The sequence below is a fragment of the Cynocephalus volans genome, chromosome 6 (assembly GCF_027409185.1).
Source record: "Cynocephalus volans isolate mCynVol1 chromosome 6, mCynVol1.pri, whole genome shotgun sequence".
Taxonomy (NCBI): Eukaryota; Metazoa; Chordata; class Mammalia; order Dermoptera; family Cynocephalidae; genus Cynocephalus; species Cynocephalus volans.
Window position 1 is genome coordinate 12,833,554 of NC_084465.1, and position 20,737 is coordinate 12,854,290.

The window sequence follows — 20,737 nt, forward strand, 5'->3', positions numbered from 1 at the left end:
GGAAAACATACAAACAGAGAAGTAGCAGAGTGCATATGATTCCCCAAGTTCTCATCCCACAGAAAGGTGGGAAGCTGGGTATGACTGCCGTATGCTGTGGGAATGGCTCCAGGAGAGGATTCACCCTGGAATGCTCCACATATCTGCTGGAATGTCCATGTCACTATGTAACACTGGGAACTTCCAGGATGTTAGACAAGGGAACCTTTGTTCTTCAACGGCTAATTTCATCCTTTTCTTTTCATTGTTAACTTGACCTGCTGTGGAGTATGCATAAAGCAGATGTACTTCACAGGGCCTGATTTTCCAAAGCATTGCAGTTTCAAATATTACCTTGCAAAGGACAGGAAACTTTCCCCAGGCTAGTTTCTGTTCTAAGATAAAGAATTGTAGCACAGCAAGGTTGCTGGCTCAAAGACAGACAGGTTACTGATTGATATGTAAAGATACTAGGAAATTGCTGTAAGAAGAAAATGTTTGCTAAGCTCAAGCTTTTGTTGGTGGATCAACTTAATTTCTTGAAAATGGCATTATGGAAGGTCACCTTGCTTGTTTTACTGAATGTTACCAGCATTTATTGTTAAACTTGTTAAACTATACTTAGCAAAAACCCCACCTTTATTCTCTTTGTGTAACTTCCTGGTCTGGAGAATAAATGTGAGAAGAGAAGCCCAATTTGTGGTTAATTCCCCAAATGAAAGAAATGCCTCTCTCTTGAGGGTTCTGGGAGATTGACCCCTTTTCAGGGCTTCTCACTGCTCAGAAGAGATGGGCTTTGAGTAATCTTTGGCAGCTCTGTCATCCAGGGGAAAAGGGGTGACAAATCCATGGGAGGCAAAGCAACAACCTGCTGAGCAAGCTCCTTGAAAAATACAGGAATGAGAGGAGGAGAGGAGTTGAAATGAACCTCTAGGGTTATCTGTATTTGTATTTGTATTTCCTCACTTTTTTTCTAAAAAGGTGAAATGGATACAGTAGTCAGTAACTTTATGTGCAGGCCACAGTTACATAGTTTTTACTTATGTACTCTTGAACTCTATGTACTAAGTATTACCTTCCAGAAATGACTCCCCCTGCCACCCCCCAAACTGGTGAATGTTGCAGTCAACTCTGAAAATATTTTTTATTTTCCTCTAAATTTTAAACTTTTAAAATTATCACTGAAATTTGGAAATAGGATAGGATGCATTTGGGATTGATGAGATATACAAGGAATGGAGAGTGTAAAGAAGCTGATGTAAATAGACCTGAAATGCTAGGAACATTGACACAGGAATGTTACCGAGCACACTCAGCTCTGGCTTAGGCTCACCAAAACTGATACCAAACTCACACATTTGGCTGCCTGCCCCCGGACAAAAACCAAGCAAACGAAAGTCAAATATTGGTGAAAATGGAAGTCAGCTTTTATTCAGGAATACTGGTGACCTAAGGAGAGATATTAGGCTAAACTAAACCTGAAGGAGAATGGCCAGGCGAAAGCCATCACAAAGACTCAGGTTTACTGAGGGGTTTTTAAAGAGGGGGATGAGGGAATAGAACATGGAAAATGAAAAGCAGGAGGAAGGGGCACGTGAGCAGTGAGGGCTTCACGCAAGGTCTCAGGTGCAAAGTCTCCCCAGGGCTCTGTCTGGTTTCTGCTCCTGTCCTTACTTCAGGGTTTGGGTAGTATGTGCAAGTGTGCAGCTTCAGGCTGGCTGGAAAACAGCTTTTCATTCATCTAGATAATGTCATCTTGCCCTATAACGAAGGCTCAAAATATCAAATAACCACAGGAAAAGAGGGAACTCAGAGAAATGCATGCTAAGGAAAAAAATCTGTGTTTTTTAAAAGCCCATGCAGTTTTTGGTCCCAACATGGTTTCTCAGTCCTGTTCACTCCAACAGGAACATCAGGAATAGAGTAGAACTTGGGGGAAGGAGATGATAATGGAAATTTACAGGTGTCTAGTGCCCAAGGCTCTTAAGTAGTTTTCAAAAAAAGACTAATTTGGGTCTGGGAGGCATGATGGAAACTTCATACAGAAAATAGTTTACTTCCTACATAAAATATTTTACTACTTTAAATTCTGCTGTTTCTCAATCCAAACTACTATTATCATAGTAACAGTTGGTTTTTGAAAGTTCTCTCTTGCCTCTTATCAGCTCACCTGAATTAGTGTCATCTGTTGCAGTGGATTTGTTACAATACACCTACAATAATTCAGTTTGTTAGAAACATGCAGGTGAAGGGAATCCAGCTAATATTAATGACATTCATAGAAACTAGTGATTCAGTTGAAGTGTGCATTGGACTGTGACATTATTAGATAACTATGAAAGGATTATGCATATGGCAGTATTGTATACTTTAAACCTGTCATAAATTTAATCTTTTTGTTACTGTTGGGAGATGAGTTATTGTTTCCTCTTGCCATGTAAGAACAGTACTTGAGATAAAATCTGACATTATGCTTTTGCCCTTCCACTGTTTTTTGAAGTGTAAATGGCTTATATTTAGCCAATCTTCTTGTTGTGAAATTGAATCATTTTTATGGCCTCTAAGAGTTAGAGCTGCTGATGCAGCTGTTAACAGACACAGAAGCACTACTCAGTTGAGACAAGAACACTTGAGAGATGGTTGAGTTTTATGAGGAATTTTCTGCTCATTTATACTATGCTATTTGAGTTATGTTTGAGCTACATAAACTACGTTACTCATTTTTATATATTTATGTTCATGTAGTAAAGATGACTACCAGTATTTACTGAGAGCTTACTATACGCAAGGAGCTATTATACGAGTTTTTAAAAATGTATTTCCTTGTTCATTTTCATAACCATTCTTAGAGGAATATGCTGTCATTCCCATTTTAGAGATGAGAATACTGAGGTACAGAAAGGTTGACTACCTTGCCCAAAGTCACACTTTCTAGTAAGTGGCAGAATCAAGGTTTAGGCCTAAGCTGTCTGGCTGCAGAGCCTGGTGGATCACCACTACACGGTACTGGTTTTGTTTGTGTATATGTGGTGTGGCTGATATGGTTTTACTTCTCTTCTTTGAAGACTTTTTTCCCAACCTCTGCATCTCTTCTGAGATTACTTTATTTTTTTTATTTTTTATTTTTTTTGGTCTTTTTCTGACTGGCGTACCGTGCTCAGCCAGTGAGCGCACCGGCCATCCTTATATAGGATCCGAACCTGGGGCAGGAGCACTGCTGTGCTCCCAGCGCTTCACTCTCCCGAGTGCGCCACAGGGTCGGCCCGAGATTACTTTAAACATATTGTCATCCTGATCAGTGAGACCACCCTGTCCCTAGTTGGGAAATGGTGCATCAGTTAGGAATGCATTTGGGTGTAAGTAATAGAAAAACTCAGAGCAGGGTAAACAATTAGGAGTTTATTTTTCTTAAATGATAAGAAGTCTGGAGGTAGGATAGGGCTGGTTCATATGCTGAATGCTGTTGGTAGGGACACAGATCTGTTCTTGTCCTCTTCCATCTTTCTGTGTTGGCTGTTAGCTTCATGCTGTGGTCTCATAGAGGCAAGATGGTTATTGCAACTCTAGGCATCAAAGATGCCTTCCAAGCAGAAAGATAAGTACAGAAGAGGTCATTTTAAAAAGGGGTCAGGCCAGCCTGGTTTATCCCTTCATATCAGAAAAGGAAATATTTTCCAGAAGATTCATGTAATTGGCTTTTGTTTTATATTATATTGGACACAGGAAGGTTTCATGGCCATTCCTAGAGAGCAGTCATGTGGAATTGGCTTATGATGACTGGTTTAAACCAATAACAGTTCGTTTCCTGGGACAGGGATAGGGGCATACTACCACTTAAATAAATGGAAGTTATATTGACAGAGAAATAGCTAGATGAAGTGGATGTTGTGGAGACTGGACAAAGTTGGCCACAAGATGACTTCTAAGAACTCTGCCCCAATACTCAAGGTTTGGAACTATTGTAATCTTGGCTTGTAGTTGGCATCTGAGTGTTCTGGTCCTGGTGGAAGTTTCCAGGATATACTTGCCACCTTTGATCTCAGATGAAGTGGTTCAATTCCTGCTTTTTTATAAAGGCCTTTTGTGATACTCCCAGGAGTCTAGTCTCTCTGGATTTGGTAGTTTACTTTGCTTTTTGCTTTCTGCCCATTCCGAAGCCTCTCAAATATGAGAGTCCTGCTTCTGAATCCAGCTAGTGACTGAGGCCTTGTTACTTGTGGACAGGTTTCTCTGATGCTGTCTTTTGTCCTGAAGTATAATCTACTTTGATTGTTTTTTTATTCCCCTACCTGAGTTGCATAGTCTGTATTGAACCTTCCTAATGCAACAGTTTCATTCATTGTGTTCCTGTCATTGGTCACGCACTATTTTAGGATAATTAGGGAGTCTGATTATGTGCTAAAGCATATAAAATTGACAGCAGCATGCCAGCAAAGCTTTGCCAATGGCAGACACATACGTACGTGATCAGTGAATGTTCAGGTAAACTGAGAGTAACAGGACTGAGAAATCCTTGGGAGAGAGATACACACACACACACAGACGTGTGTGTGTGTGTGTGTGTGTGTGTATGTATATGTTTTTTTTTTCCTCCTAGAAGCAGAGACCCTGGCTCATATTATTAGATTTAACAAATAAAAATATTTAGCAAATATTGTGTGGGACATATGTGTACTACAAGTTATTTGAAACTTAAATTTAAATGTGTCTGGATATTTACATTAAATGTTATTTGGCGATATTCCATGGGTTGACTTACCAAGGCAGTGATACATGTCGTAAATACCTAGAATGTAGTTGTAGTGATTTAGGACATAATTTTAGTTTTGAATGTCATATAGTTTGTTTCTTTTGGTTTTTCTAAGTCTGCCTTTTATGTCTAAGAGAAAGGATTGTCTAGTTCTAAAGTTTAGGAGAGGGAAGAAAGTTCATGAAAGAGAGTAGATTGAGTATCACAAGGCAATATCATTTACTGAGTTGTGCTGTCATTGATCTGCAGACTTGTCTCTGCTCTTGGAGGGCAGTGACATGAATTCTTATTCATCTTTGTATCTCCTATGTTAAGCGTCCTACTATGTATATTTGGAGAATGAGGTAGGTCATTTAAGTTGACTTGTCAGGATGCTCAGCTTCAAATCCCTACCTTGCATGTGCCATGGTTGTTTTTCCCTATGCTTGCGTTGGTGTCAAAACCCAAACTAATAAGGTCCAGCCTTTGGTTCATCTTCCTCCACTCCCCATCTTGCCCCTGGACCTCAGTGTCATCTGCTTATGAGTTTGCTATTCTGGTTTTCAATTTTCTCTTGTTAACTCCTGCTCCCCACTACACATAAACTTGGAGATTTCCCTTTCTTGTGAGGCCAGCTATATTTTTATTTATATTTTTGTGGCTGGCCAGTATGGGGATCCAAACCCTTGACCTTGGTATTATAAGATCAAGTTCTAACCAACTGAGCTAACCAGCCAGCCCTAGCTATGTTTTTAGACAGCAGTATTATATACTTATTCTATCTTATCCAGCATTGTGAGGGGTTTATAGTAAGAGCCTTCTGTATAATCTTAGTCTGCCATGTTTCCCAAACTGTCTTTCCTGTCTTATAAAGCAGAGTATCTTATACACATTTAAACCTTTAATGGATAACTCATTATTTTATGTATTGAGTACATCACCCATCAATTCAGTTGCTTAAGACAATAGTGATTACTTTTTTCCTCACAATTCTGCAGTCTGGGCTGGATCAGGTGTATCATTCTTCTGCTACAATTGCTACCTGTTTGGGTTGTAATGTCCAGGATGTCTTCTTCACTCTTATCTAAGGTGCCTTATTTGAAATGCCTGGAACAGGCCTGGCTAGGCATCTCTTTCCACTTGGTTTCTCCAGCATGGTTCCTGGACCTCTTTACTATGGGCTCCAAGAAGGTGCATACCAGGAGAGTAATCCCCGTTTTGGAAGCCCTTAGCCCCTTACTTGCCTCATGCTTGTTAATGTTGCATTGGCCAAAGCAATTGTGATCAAGCTAAGAGGATATGTACAAGTGCTTGGATATCAGGGGTGTGGTTTAATGGGGACCATAAATGTAACAGAATGGTATACCAACTTACCTATGTACTGTATATAATTTCATGCAATCAGTTTTGTGGAGTGGATACATTTTATTCCATTTTGTTTTGTCCACAGTGTATTTTGCTTTTATTAAATATCTTCCTCTTTTTAAAATTGCAACCATATTTTTAAGATAACATTAGATTTACCAAAAAGTTGCAAGAATAGTATAGAATTTCCCATACCTTTCACCTAGCTTCCACTAATGTTAACATATTGCATAACCACAAATTAAAAATTAACATTGGTAAAATGCTACTTACTAAGCTGAAAACTTTCTTTAGTTTCTAACAGTTTTTCACTAATATCCATTTTCTGTTCTAAAATCTAGTCCAGGATTCTGCATTACATTTGCTTGTTATGTCTCCCCCATCTTTCCAAGTCTTTCATGACTTAGATACTTTTGAAGAGTAGTGGTCAGTTATTTTGAAGAAGGTCCTTCAATTTGGGGTTGTCTGATGTTTTCTGATGATTAGGTTTAGGTAATGCATTTTTGGCAAGAATACCAAGAAATGATATGCCCTTGTCAGTGTGTGATATCAAGAGTACATGATGTACATGTGTCTTATTAGTGCAGTTAATCTGGTTCACACTTGATGAAGGTGGCATCGTCATTATAATGTTACTGGGTTTTTTGGGTTTTATTGCAATTAATATCTTCAGGTAGATACTTTGGAAGTATGCACATTTGCTGTTTCTCCTCAAACTTTAGCTCACTGTCTTTGTATCCATTAGTGGGTGAGTTTTTGTCTGCAACAGATATGGTATGCCATAGTGTTCTAATGGTGATTTTTCTCTTTCCCCCTCTGCATTTACATTTATTAACTGGAATTCCATTGTAAGGAAATATCTGTCCTTTCTCCATTAACTTATTTAATTTTAATTAATTTATAATTTATATCAGTATGGAATATGGGTATTTTATTTTATGGATTATAATCCAGCACTATTTTGTTCAAGTTGTTCTAGCTTTGACCATTGGGAATTCAGGTTGGTTCCTGGGCCCTTTTGACATATTCCTATCCTTTTTGGACATTCTTAATTTTGGCAGCACAGGATACTCTAGGCTCATCTTGTTTGTTCTCTGCCCTGGCCCTGGAACCAACCACTTCAAGATGCCTTGCCCCTTTTATTGGAGAGTAGTATTTAGAAGCCTAGATCTTGGGGCAACCTGTGCTTATTGCTACTGTGGTGTCAATTGCTTCAAGGACCCCTTAGTGGATAGAGTCAGGAAAATATGTATACAAATTCATGCATACCTACATATTTATATTTCTTTATGCATGTTTCTGAATGTATCTATGTGCATATGTATTAAAAAACCATGAATTCATGTTGGATTACAATCCAACACCACTGAGTTCATTTTAGCCTTCTCAATTTCCTCATTTGTAATTTCTCTAATAGTAAGGAACCTGGTTCTCATTATCTATAATATGTTTACTTATTTGTTCAAATCTAATACACATATAAAGTTGTTTAAGAATTGCTAGCCCATATCCCCAGTGAAAAATAGTTCTTTATAGTACAAACGTTGTGGATACTGTAGTTCTTTTGTCTTTAGCTTACAGTATGTAGTCAAAATACTGTTTTCCAAAGTTACTTTGTGTGCTATTTGACAAACCAAATAATTGTTAGAATTGTGTCAAAAATAGGAGTAAATGAAGGAAAATAGGAAAATAGGAAAAATAGATAGTGAGTGAAGCATATTTTCTGAGGAAATTGTGTGTGTGTTTTTATTCATTCCTGGACCTTTTGACTTCTGTGTTGGTTGCACAGAAGTATTTTGGACACTTTTGATTCGATTCCCAGTTTGCCAGAGAGGTGAGATAGTACATTAATGCAATATTTATATTTCTTTAATTGTATATATTACCCATGCATTATTAAACTATTAAAAACATGTAGAAATTAAAATAATTCCTTTTGATATGCATGTATAAAGTTAGGTAATAATACCTGTGAGAATGACACATTATATATTTTCAACCTGATCCCTTTCACCAATTATTTTAAAATAATTAGGTAACCTGCCTTTTCTTACTTTGAAGGTTTTAATAGAATGCCCTGGTATTTTTGCAGAATGTCAACAGTGGAATTGCATTAAATATTTCTCTTAATAGGCCAAATTATTATTTTATTGTTCAGTTTTCTAGAAGAGGCTGAGTTTACCAAAGGTTGGGGAAAATTTTTTACTGGTTGTATGGTGATAGCCATATTAAAAAATGGAAATGAAAACTAAAAGAGAGAAAACCTTGGACCCCAAGAGGTTTCATATCTTTAGTAGAGCATGTAATTTAGATAATACATGGTAGAGACTGGAATATTGAATGAATTAAGATTGTGATTGAATGGGGGTAAATTGGAAATGACCGAGTGAAGACTAGGATAGGATTTTAGACTTAATAAAAACATATTTGAACTAGAAAGCTGATGGAGTTTGGATGTGTTGTCTCCTCCAAAACTCATGTGGAAATTTGATTCCCAGTGTGTCAGTGCTGGAAATTGATTGAGTCATGGGGGCGGGTCCCTCATGAGTGGATTAGTGCTCTCCCTAGGTGGGGGGAGTAATGAGTGATTTTTGGCTCTGTTAGTTCCTGCGAGAGCTGGTTGTTTATAGGACTCTGGCACGTCCTCTTGCATCTAGTCTCTTGCTTCCTCTCTCCATGTGATCTGTTTGTGTCTGCCACTTTCCACTGTGAGTAGAAGCAGCCTGAGACCCTTGCCAAATGCAGCTGTCCCAGAATCGTAAGCCAAATAAATCTCTGTTCTTTATAAGTTACCCAGTCTCAGGTGTTTCTGTTATAGCAACACAAAATGGGCTAATACAAAAGCCATTGTAAGAAGGTAATGATTGCATATTTTAAAGAGTTTTAAAAATAATAGCAGTTGTGTTTGCTCTGACTCACATAAAATGTCATAGAAGCATGGCTGTATACACAGTGTCATTCTAGTCAACTTAATAAGTCAGCTTATTGAAAAAAAATTAGAGCATTATTACAGCCTATAATATATTAAATATATTTGACAAATGCTGTCAAAGTATAATGAAAATGTAAATATATTCATTACTGTGTATCAGTACTATGATGTTTATCTCAGGAGGATTTGCCAGGTAACAAAACTCAATGAGTTCAGTAAGGATTAATTGCTGGTTTGAATTAATCAAAGTTAAGTCTAATGAAGAGTTCACTAAAATGTAAAGGACCAAATGGGATCTCAGAAAAATTATAAAAGTTATTTCATTGGTTTAGTGAAGTTACTTGAAATTGGAACTGCAACGTCATAATAAGTTACAGGAAGTAATATTGTTAATACAAAAAATGATTGATTACAGGTTATTCTTTCCCTTCTCCTTTTCCATTTTCCCTCCTCTTATCCTTTAAAATTTTTTTTTACTTTACCCTTTTCTTTTGTTTCAAGTTTCCTTCCCATCAGTTCTAGATCTTCAAGGATCTTTTTATTGAGAAATAAATAAAGGAAAATAAAGAAGTTCTCTGAACAGATTATTAAAATGGAATGAAGATATAGCTAACAAGTTCTCAATGTTGCTTGTAATGTAAATTGTCCCATTGTCTAAACCACTGTCTTCTCTATTTTAGCCCTCTCTCATCACGGAATCTTTGATTAATAGGTTTTTAAAATAGAATTCTATCAGTAAATTACTTATCCCAATATGTTCACTCTTTTTGACAAAACTGGAATGTTCAAAGATATAGAAACACAATCCAAAACCAATTAACATAAAGTCATCAATATGGGATGTTTATGGTATTTATGTGCTAAATACCACATTCATTCTGCCACATAATAGCATAAAAGCAAGAGCTGTGGGTTGTGAGTATTTTATAAGTTCTTGGATGCAGTTATTGTGAATTTTAAGTTTTTTTTGGCTTTTTTGCACAGCCAAGGATGAGATACTTACTTGGTTTAATTTAAATAGAAGTTGAGGGTGAATGGTTGAACCTGGGAAGTGTCAGAGTTGCCTTAGTAAAAGAAATGTATTAGCTGTATTGATTAGTTCTAAGCAACAATAAATTTAAATTTGTGTAGACAGCTTTACCTGAAGTCTATGTTTTGTTTGTAGATTTAAACTCAATATATTTTCTCATGCAAATGAAGTTACAAATTTTATTAAGATCTTAGACTAACCCATAAACACCCACTTAATGCATAGTGTAGCAGAATTATAACACTTCTAGTAATCAGATATTTTTCCTAGCTTCTGAAGTTTTGGCAGGAAGTGTGAGATTGGGGCTCCAGAAGTGGCAGTAGTAGCCGGTTAGAAGGCAGTGGGGGAAGCGTCCCCAGCTTTGTAGTACCTAAGAAGCAGTGGCGTTTTACATATGTGGATTCTAAATCCTGTTGATTGCCTGTATTGTACAATCCAACTCATTTTTCTTCTTTGGGCCTCATTTTACATATTAAAGCTCTACTTGCCCAGTAAATCATAGGCTCCATTGTAATATTCTAAGTTTTTTCCCTTCACACAGTCATTCATTGTGCATGAGCAATTGTAACTTTCAATTGTAAAAGCTAATTATAATGTGAAACTGAAATCTGAGTTTTCTTCAAAAAGCTTGGAATATATTGACAGTTTTTTCTTTGAAATTACTTTAATTTCTTTTATCTTTGTTCAGTATCTTAACTTAAGCTTTTAAAATAAGAACTAATTTTCAGAAGAGCTGTTCTTCTTTTCCATAATGTCAGAATCCCACATAGTGATAGCAAGCTAAATTTTCACTGAAGGTTGAAAAGTAATTCTCCTTTTTTTAATGGCAACACTGTCAAGGTAGTGGCAGAATGAAGCAAATAATTCTTGTGGGCTGTAACCATTACTATCCTACACATGTAAATTCAGGTGTATTCAGTCTTTATGCAAGCTTGAAATCTAGGCAGCTGATCTGATAGTTTGTACATGCCAAGATTTTAAAGTTTATTATATTTTTTATTGAAAGTTCTCATGTATCCAGTTGGTTTAAAAAAATGTTTTAAAATGTGAATCCCTGTGGAGCTGAATTCTATGCTGTTGAATGACCATGTACTCTTTGTAGAAATGATAAAGTTTCCAAGGGATGACAAAATTACTCCTAAATTAAAGGTTTCTTGGTTTTCTATCCCTGGCAGTTTTCTGCTATCCAAAGGAATGGTAACAGACTATTTTTTTCCGAAGCTATAACCTTCAAATTCCCTTTACCTTTTTCCTTTAGATTTGCCTCTGTATTAGCCTATTTTGATAATGCTTTGGTCAGTCCTTGAGATTATAAGATTTATTTGCTTCAGAGAGAAATAACAATATTGGAATGTGCATGCTACTTAAAGGAAGCTTTGGCTTAGTTCAACAATAATCAGATAGCTACAGTTCTATTCTGGTTTATTCTGACTGTAATTTTTGGCTGTGCTCTGGATGTCATAATATTAGTTTCAGATTGAAACGGTCATCTAAATTCAGATTTGGTATTTCCATTCTCTAGATTTTGCCATGCATATCTTTGTCCTTGTAGGAGAGATACTTCTCTGTTGCTAAGTCTCCCTTTTTATAATTTTCCTGACTATTCTTGAGGTGTTCAAGCATAGCTGTCATGGCCTCTTACTAGATTACGTTGCTTTTCACCAAAAGAGCCTGTGACACTGGCTTGCCTCTGCAGGGTGGGACAAAGGTGAGGGACAGCAGGGTGTACCACACGGTGAAGCTTATGGCTATCTTCCAGCCATGGGAGTTGGTAGGAATTCTGGAGAGCTTGGCTGTGGGTAATGAAATTCGATGTTTTCTCTGATAAAAGTAGTGAAAGTGAGACGTATGATAAAGTATATTGTAGAGTGGTCGTTAACTAAAGAATTTAGGCTTGATGGTCTGAATTCATCATAGGGTCACTCAGGGCGTCTACAAAGACTGAGTAGTAAGAAGTAGCTAACACGTTAAAGAAAGCAGTTTTTGGTGAAAAAATGGGCGTTTCATTTAATATGATTATAGATGTAACAGAATATCTTGGCATTTGTCACTGAACTTTGAATAAGCCTCTTGATAAACAGTAAAATAATGTGAAAAATGACAATATCTTTGAAATATAATACTAAAAAAGCTATTACAATCTCTAAAATTGTATGCAGAGATATATTATTAAAAGGAAAGACTTCATAGAAGTTGCATGTAGGGCTGGAGATTTTCAGTGATTTCAGGATCTGGAATAAAGTCTTATTTTTATACTGTGAAACTTTATAATAATATACAGGGAAAATACATGTGTTCTTTTATACTGTTACTATAGGCTACATATAGAGGAATGAGTATAATTTGCTATGGAAATATTTTTATCTGGAACCTCCAGTGAGTATTTATATATATTTGTGTGAAATTCATTTTACATTTTGTTACACACTTAACTAAGGGACACAAAAATGAAACAAATTGCAGGAGGATAAATTATTTTAATAGAATGTCATAACCACGAGGGTAAATACTAGTTTACAATTTTTCTTTTATACTCTGAATTTTCATAACTATAAAATGTCACTTTAAAACAGAGCCTTACATAAATTTAATTGGTTATTTATTAACAAACAAATCCAGAATCATGAACTTGCTCAACTTGTTGAGGAAATAGAATCTGGGTATTTACCTGTTTCTTGAGTTTTATGTTAATTTAAGAGTATAATACTGATATTCAGTGTATACATGTTTGTATGTTGAATATCAGTATTATACTCTTAAATTTTTTTGGAATCACTTTAGAAATATTTCCTTTATATTAAGTTAAAATGAAATAATCTTATTCTTGAAAAATGAAAATTTGAAATTAAATTCTTTTTCCTTAAATTTTTATTAGAAAGAATTGAGGTTTTATGTCTCATTCAGTTATGTTGCAATTTGCATAATGCTGATTGGTAAGAGTTGGAGGTGAAAATGTAAATTGGATTTTGCAATCAGAAAGACTGGTACAACCTGGTGGCTTATTTTCCCCTGAACTTAGAAATTTATTATGACCTGTGAAAATGTGGCAAATAAAGGGTATATTAATTTTAAAAAACTTGCAAAAAGGAAATAGCATTTTTCAAAAGCTCCATGTTGTAATATAATGATTTTTTTATATGATTTTGTAATAAATGTGAAATTAATACAATAGCCATTAGTATTTTGAAGCAGGGGATATTTATGATTATGTTCAAAACTAACCATAAGCAAGTAATTTGATATCTTTCTTGAAAGATAAACGGTGATGAAGTTAACTATGTATATTTCCAGGTAGCTTTAGTACTGGCAGTAGGAAATTAGCTGGTTATGAAAACAGTGTGATATGTTATTCAGAGCAGCTGTCTAATTTATCAGCCAGAACAAACTGCTCATGTTTTAAAGTATATCAATTACTCCAGGTATCCATTATTGTTCAATCTATTAATATTTGTTCAACACTAGAGAAAGTTTGCCAGTCTTTTTAAAATAAGCCAAATAAACCTCTTATATTTCTTTTAACTGTTCTTTAATTTATTTTTGGATTAGTATTCACTTATTATTTTGAAAAACTTTGAGGTATAATAACCAGAAGAGTGTTTAGCTTGATCATTTCTCGCAATTTGAATGTACCCTTGTAATCAGCACCGGTGTCATCTTACTGTTTCTTTAGAAGAGGACTCTGGACTAGATCTAGACCTTCTAATACCAATGTCCAATTATGATTTGATTCCTTGGTGAATTTTCTAAGTCTTCACTTTTCTATTCTATTTTATAGTAGCTAATATATACCAAAAATTTTAAAAGTTACTGAATTTTCTGAAGATATTTGGTAAAAATGTTATCTCTCATGGAATGTCAGTGTAGTCTTAAGACACTAATCGTTTCTTTTCCAGTGATAATGAAACATCATTATACTTCTTTCTATTCCTTCTGCATGTTCCTTGTGAATTCAGTCTGAACAAACATTTTTAGTTCTTAATTTGTGCCAGGTACTAATCTGAGTATTGGTTAATACAATAATCAGCAGACATGTAGGCCTTCCAAATCCAGTAGAGAAAAGAAATCAATCAACAGGATAATTGCTACAATAGAGTTATGTACTGGAACATTTGGCAGAATTATGGAATGAAAGGAGTGTTTTCTGCCCCCAAAGAAGAGTTGTTGCAGTACTGAAAGTTTGCTAGTAATGCTAGTGTGAAGTTGCATCTATAAACAGAATAATTAAGTGCACTAAAAATTAGTTGTAAGAAATTCAGACTTTTGATTTCTACCTTGAATATTTTTGAGAGAATGAGCTTTTATTTGAAGACCTGATTGATCTTTGCAGAAAACTCACATGGGACCAAGGACTGAGTCCTAGGCTGCTCTGACATTAAGAGACTGGGGAAAAGAGGAGGAGCCAACAAAAGAGATTGTGAAGGACTCACCAGTGAGGCAGGGAAAGGACTAAGGGGATGTAATGTTTGGATACAAGTAAGGGAAGTGCTTCCAGGGAGGGGGAGAGTGATCCACTGAGTCAAATCCTGCTCATAGGATAAGAAAGAGGAAGACTAAAAATTGACAGTGGATTCAGTGACCACTGAGTGATGTGTTTTCATTGGGTGGGAGTGAAAGCCTGATTATGGTGAGCTTAAAGAGAATGGGATATTAGCCATTGCGAACTCTCTTCTCAAGAGATTTTTTTGAGGCATTTTACTATAATGTGAGGCAGAAAAATGGGGAGATAGCCTGAAGAGGAATTGGGTGTTTGTGTGTGATAAAGTATGGCAAATTATTCATGATATTACTTGTACTGAGAGGAGTGATGCTGCAGAAAGGGAAATAATTGATTATGTAGGAGAAAAGAAGGCAAACAACAGAAATGATGGGATCTAGTGATGCAATCTAGTTTAAGAGGGGTCAGGATCCAGGACACAAGAGGATGAGTTGGGCTTTAGGAGCATAAATCATTTATCTGTGTAGGAAGGGGAGTAGAACATATGAGTATAGAGATGATGTTTAAGCTTGTAGATGTGCTTGTATGAATTTGTGGAAGTTTTCTGATTGGTTTGATTTTATCACTGAAGAAGGGTGTATGGTTATAAGATGAGAGAGAGAATGGGGAAGGAGGTTCAAAGGGAGAGAAAATTTGAAGTAGTCTAGAAGAGAGTGGTAGAGTGTAGACCTGGTGTGGACCTATGTCCCACTTGATTCACATTTGGCCATCTCTTTGTCCCTGAGCTGCAAATCAGCGACTTTTAAATATTTTTTCATTTGGTTTGAGGTTGGTTATTTCCATCAATTTCCGTATAATTTAATCTCCATGTATAGAATTCAAATGTATTTGAACTGCCCCCGAGGTCTGTAACTTTGCTGTTGTTAAAATTGGAAAACAGATCTTTCAGTCAGTATCTCCCAAGTATTCAGTCCAAGTAATCTGGATAAGTTAGGCTCAGATCTGACTGGCTGTGATAGTAACTGGCATCTTTCTTTTGATTTTGAGTGGACTGGTAGTCCAATAAAGTTCTCTTCCTAGTTGTTTGGGAGAGAATTATGTGACATGAAAGACTTCATGGATGGTTCTTCATGGCTCTGCAATTGAATTGGCTAAACACAAAGAACTGGCTGAGTAAGGCAGAAATATGAATACAATTCTCTGTCTCATAATTAAAACACCTCATGGATTATCTCTTGCTATTTGATGAGGCAAAAAATAAAGTCTTGCAATTGCTGTATATTTACTGGAAGCTTCTTTTAAACTGATGATTTATTAGTTTTTAAGAACTCAATGAATTTATAGATAGTCTGAGGACCTATGACATTTTCGTGTGTTTATTTAGTATAAAAATACTTGTATATTTGATATGCTAGCACCCTAGAAAAATTCAGAAGTACCAGAGAATTGAAATTACAATGTGCAAAAAATATTCTCTTTTATTGAGAATAAGAGACATGTCCTTGTTAAAATGAAACATTTTTGTAAAATAGTTTATTGTAATTGAGTTTCAGTGAACTATGGGACCATGATGTGGGAGCTAACAGAAATCTTTCTTGAAGGTGGTAGAATCCTGGAATATTGTGGCCTGGATCTTGGCTATTTTAGTTAACAAGCATTTTTTAATCATCTGCTAAGTGCAAAGCCCCATAATAGAGGGTGCTACGGGGAGATAGAAAGGAAATAAAAGACAGGTTTTCTGCCCTTCAGGTCTAGAATAGAGATGTTATAACAATTTGATATTTATCAGAACTGAATTTAGTCTGTTTTCCCCAGTTTTAATCCATGGAATCAGAGGACTCAAATTTAGCTTCTTATTCTATGGTGATTGTTAAATGATGTTTTGAATTGCCAGTGGATAGGTAAGATTAGAGGAAAGAAGAGACTTCACCTCTACGTGTAACTGGTTATAGAATCACTGTGCTTAATCAGTGTTTAGCCAGTTGGTTACACAGTAATTATCACATAATTGCATTTTCAAGTTACAGAACATTTAATCAATTTAGGAATTTTATTTTGTGGGGGAAGACATGGTCATTCAGAAAATTCCATATAACACCAACCAGGCTTAAATTTTTGAGCTTTATTCTTAACCCAGTATTTTCACACATGCCTTGTGGGTTATGTAGAGTTTCTTAGACTGTGTCCTTAAAATAATATTTAGTCATACTTTTTATAACTGCATTTTAAAGACTATAATTCTATTCTCGACAGGAATATAAAATCTCAAGTGTTGAATTTTGTGTTTTGTACTTATTTGTGAGTGAATTTTATGGCTGTAAGAAAATTGGTGAGTACTTGAATCAAGGTAATGTATACTTATAGAGTGAATATAATCTTTTGTAAAATTTGCTTTCAAATGGTATCTTGAATATTGTGTCATCATTTAGTACGACAAAGTGTTAAAATAAGGATTTTTTTTAGTAGCATTTCAATACTTTATGGAAATGAGTAACAAAAAAGTAAAATAGATTTTTAACTATCATCTGATCTAGTGATTACTAGGAATATTGAGTGAAGGTTAACTGGTTTAGGTCAGCAGTGTTATAGTATTTAACTGCTTCTTATATAGACCCACCTTGACTAGAAAAAGCAGCTCTTACTCAGAAAGTTGGTATCAAGATTTAGGAAAATTTTTGATTTCAATGGAAGATATTTAATATTTTTTTCATGTGTGTCACAAATATCTCCTTTTAAATAAACATGTTTGTTTAAATGAGAATAAAATATTTACTTTCTATTTATGTGTTTTTGAGGATAAGAGATATGCTAATATTTAACTGTGACCTTGTATACTGTACTATGAGCTCTAGTGGAGGCCTGGTGATCAATTTTTTAGCAGGTAGACCCAACACAGCCATTGCCAGTAGGTTCACATTATTTGTAAATTCTAGGAGTATTTCTCATTCAATCAATCAGTCAATACTATTTGAGTTCTTAATATTGGTCCCAAATCCTGGTGGACATCATAAGGGTTATGACAATATCATCATTATTTGGCATATATTTCTATAATACCCTGTTTTTGTGGGATGGTACCAAGTTGACAAAGTATATCTTGAAATGAGTAACTTTAACAAGCTAGTTGTGATGAGGTCTGCTATTAATATAACTGCATTAGCTATCTTTTTGTTAGTATTTTCCTATTTGCATAATTTTTTCCTTCTATTTTTATACTATCAGACTTTTTGGGTCCTTATGTTTTAGCTGTACATCTTGAAAACAGCATATAGCTGTGTTTTAATTTTATATCCAGTCTGACAATCTGTCTTTAAACTGGAGATCTTACTTTGCTTCTTGACCATAATTACTGATAAATTTGTATTGATTTCTCTGATTTCATTTAGTTTAAAAGTGTATGTCTTAGTCTATTTGGACTGCTACAACAAAACTGTAAACTAAGTAGCTTATAAAAAAAACAGGATTTTATTTTTCACAGTTCTGGAGGTTGGGAAGTTCAAGATCGAGGCACTGGCAGATTTGGTATCTAGTGAAGGCCTGCTTTCTGTTTCATGGATGGTGCTTTATAGCTGTGTCCTTACTTGGTAGAAGGAGTGAATGAGCTCCCTTGGATCTGTTTTGTAAGGTCACTAATCCCGTTTATGAGGGCTCCATCTTCATGACCTAATTACCTCCCAAAAGGCCCCACCACATAATACTATTACATTGGTAATTAGGTTTCAACATATAAATATAGAAGGGTCGTACAAACATACAGACCATAGCGATATGAATGTGTGTTTTTAACTTTTTATTTTGAAATAAGTATAGATTTACAGGAAGTTGCAAGGAAACTTGCAGAGTGGCTGTTCTCAGCAGCAGTATATGGGTGGTCCAATTTTTCCATACCCTCCCAATCATTTGGTTTGTCACTGTTTTTATTTTAACCATTCTGACAGGTGTGGAATTATAATGCAATGTGGTTTTAATTTGCATTTCCCTAGTAACTAATGATGAATATATTTTTATGTGCTTATTTACCATCCAGATAGCCTCTGCTAAAATGTCTGTTCATGTTCCCCCCCCCTCCCCATTTTCTAGTTGGGTTGTTTGATTTTTAATGTTGAATTTTGAGAGTTTTTGCTAAATTCTAGATATGAGTGCTATGTCAGGTATATGGTTGTCAATAATTTTTCCCAGTCTGTAGTTTGCTTTTTATCCTCCTAAATAGGACCTTTTGCATAGCAAAAATTTTTAATTTTAATAAGGTCCACTTTACCACTTTTTCCTGTTCTGTAATGTGCTTTTGGTATCAAGTGTGATTTTTTTTTTTTTTTTAAACCTCTTTTCTGTTCTTTCCTGTCCAGGCACTTTGTTGTTGTTATATTTCATTTGTTGCTGTCTTATTTCACTTTCTTCTTCACCATTTGGGAAGTGAGTAGAAGAAAAAAACCTCAGTTTATCCCACTGTACTCTCACAACATGCTTCCAACACCAGATGTGTGGCATTTTTCCCCCTCACTAGCAACCAATCAATTAGTTCTTTTCTTCAGTGGACAGCAGCTGGGTGTCCTCTCATTTGATGCAATTCTGACACTATCTGTCTGGAAATGGTGTCAGATCACAAAAGTTGAGGGTTCAGTCCCACAAGACCTCACCCCACTTCAGTGTCAATTGCAGGCCCAAGGTGATTTTGCCTGTGCTTCTGACTTACCAGTTCCCTCCACCCCTTTCTTGTGTTTGTTTAATGGCTCACAGAACTCAGGGAAATGCTTACTTATATATATTGATTTATTACAAAGGATATTACAAAGTATACAGATAAATACCAGATGAAGAGGTGAATAGCGCAAGGAGAAGGTATGGGGGAAAGGGCACATAGCTCTGATGCCTTCTCTCCAGGAACCTTCCTGTGTTCAGCTATTCGGAAGCTCCCTGAACCCAGTCCTTTTGGGTTTTCATGGAAGCTGCATTATATATACAGGATTAGTCATCAGCTTAACCTTCAGCCCCTCTCCCCTCCCTAGAAGTTAGAGAGTAGGGTTGAAAAATCCCAGTCCTCTAATCCTGACTTGGTCTTTTCAGTGACTAGCCCCCATCCTGAAGCTACCTAGGGCTGCCAACCATCAGTCAACTTACTAGCATCCAGAAAGACATTGACCAAGTTGGAGATTCCAAGGATTTTAGGAGTTGCCAGGAGATGGGGGCAAAGACCACATATATGTTTCACCACATCACAGGAAGTTATATATCTCATGTGTATTCTTTTTGTCCTTATCTTAAAATTCCTAGCTGTATGTTTGACTTGAAGTCTGAAGTTAATCATTATATTTACCTTCTTCCTAAACAAAATCTGAGATCTCAGAATGCTTTAACTGTACTATGCCCTCTTCAGACTGAGACTACTCTTTGTTGTTTTTCAGTTACATTTTTACCCCATAAACTAGATATAAGTATAATTATTTTATAAAAGTTTTATTTTTAGATTTATTTTATTTGCTTTATTCACACTTACCTTTTTTTTTTCTCCCACTGTTCTTCCTTGCCTTTCAGACCTTCCCTCTAGGATCATTTCTTTACTCATGAAGTATACCTCTTTTAGAAGTATCCTTTGTGAGAGAGATCATTCATTTGAAACAGACTTTCCCTATTATTCATTTCATTCATTTTGTTGGGTATGAGGTGTGGACACTTTGTAGTATGCCACTGTCATCTGGCTTCCCATGTTGCTGCTGAGAACCAATTGTCAGTCTGATTGTCACTCCTTACTACAGTGTCTTTTTTATGGCTAAATAAAACAAAAGGAAACCCCCAAACTGCCCCCCAGATGACTGGTAGATAAGGAAAAAAAGGTCAAGTGTTTATCTTGCCATTCTTGTACAAGCTAAACCTCAGGGTAAGCAAATAATTGATATGAGTGTCGCTGGACCACAGTTGGGTGTCTTTGCCTGGTGCCCACTTATTTCAATACACAGAGACCAGTATTGCTGAGATAGAAACAAGATATTTAATACACGGCCAAGTAAGGAGACTCAGGGCAAGTAATGCTGGAAAATCTTCAGGTCTCTCTGAAAATTTGCAAGCAAAGATTTGTAAAGGCAGGCTGTGTGGGGAGAGGGTTGAGGTGGCATGGGCAGCTGGTGGATGTTTCTGATTGGTTGAATGTCTTGAAACAAAGAAAATTCTCTGGGACTTTGCTTATTGACCTTTGGCTCCAATCAGTCTGGGGTCCTTGCTATCCTCACCTGGTCAGCACCTTACATTAGTTGGGAAATTTAGACTTTTGTC

The 20,737-nt window shown here is 35.9% G+C and overlaps 1 protein-coding gene across 13 annotated transcripts in view; it reads left to right on the forward strand.

Moving 5' to 3' along the window:
• The window catches only part of TPK1 (thiamin pyrophosphokinase 1), a 355,873-nt gene that overhangs the window by 12,495 nt on the left and 322,641 nt on the right, over nt 1-20,737 (forward strand). The window lies entirely within an intron of this gene.